This window comes from Rattus rattus, chromosome 6 (assembly GCF_011064425.1).
Source record: "Rattus rattus isolate New Zealand chromosome 6, Rrattus_CSIRO_v1, whole genome shotgun sequence".
Classification (NCBI taxonomy): Eukaryota; Metazoa; Chordata; class Mammalia; order Rodentia; family Muridae; genus Rattus; species Rattus rattus.
The window spans coordinates 39,721,936-39,723,142 of record NC_046159.1 but is presented as its reverse complement, the minus strand read 5'-3'; positions in this window follow the sequence as shown (position 1 = coordinate 39,723,142).

Genomic DNA, 1,207 nt, shown 5'->3' with positions numbered 1-1,207 from the left:
GGTGATAACTTCTGCAAAGTGGCTGGATATAAAATTAACTCAAACAAAGCAGTAGCCTTCCTCTACTCAAAGAATAAACAGGCTGAGAAAGAAAATAGGAGTAACACCCTTTGCAGTAATCATAAATAATATAACATATCTTGGGGTGACTCTAACCTAACAAGTGAAAGATCTGTATACCAAGAACTTCAAGTCTCTGAAGAAAGTAATCGAAGAAGACTTCAGAAGATGGAAATATCTCCCATGCTCATGGATTGGCAGGATTATTATAGTGTAAATGGCCATCTTGCTGAAAGCAATCTACAGATTCAATGTAATCCCCATCAAAATTCCAACATAATTCTTCATAGAGTTAGAAAGAGCAATTCTCAAGTTCATTTAGAATAAAAAAAACTCAGGATAGCGAAAACGATTCTAAACAATAAAAGAACATCTGGGATAATCAACACTCCTGACCACATGCTATACTACAGAAAAATAGTGATAAAAACTTTATGGTTATTTGTACAGAGACAGACTGTAAATCAACAGAATAGAACTGAAGACGCAGAAATGAACCCACACACCTATGGTCACTTGATCTTTAACAAAATAGCTAAAACCATCCAGTGGAAAAAAGACAGCATTTTCAACAAATGGTGCTGGTTCAACTGGTGTTCAGCATGTAGAAGAATGTAAATTGATCTTTCTTATCTCCCTGTACAAAGCTCAAGTCCAAGTAGATCAAGGATATATTATTGAATACAATAGAAGAGAAAGTGGGGAAAATCCTCAAAAATATGGGCACTGGGGAAAATTTCCTGAACAAAACACCAGTGGCTTATGCTCTAAGATCAAACAATGGGACTTCATAAAACTGCAAAGCTTCTGTAAGGCAAAGGACACTGTCAATAGGACAAATGGCAACCAACAGATTTGGAAAAGACCTTTACCAATCCTACATCTGATAGAAGGCTAATATCCAAAATATACAAAGTTAGACTCCAGAAAATCAAATAACCTTTTAAAAAAATGGGCTTTAGAGCTAAACAAAGAATTCTCAACTGAGGAATAGCAAATGGCTGAGAAGCACTTAAAAATGTTTATCCTCCTTAGTCATCAGGGAACTGCAAATCCAAACAACCCTGAGATTCTACCTTACACCAGTCAGAAGGGCTAAGATGAAAAACTCAGATGACAGCAGATGCTGGCAAGAATGTTGAGAAAG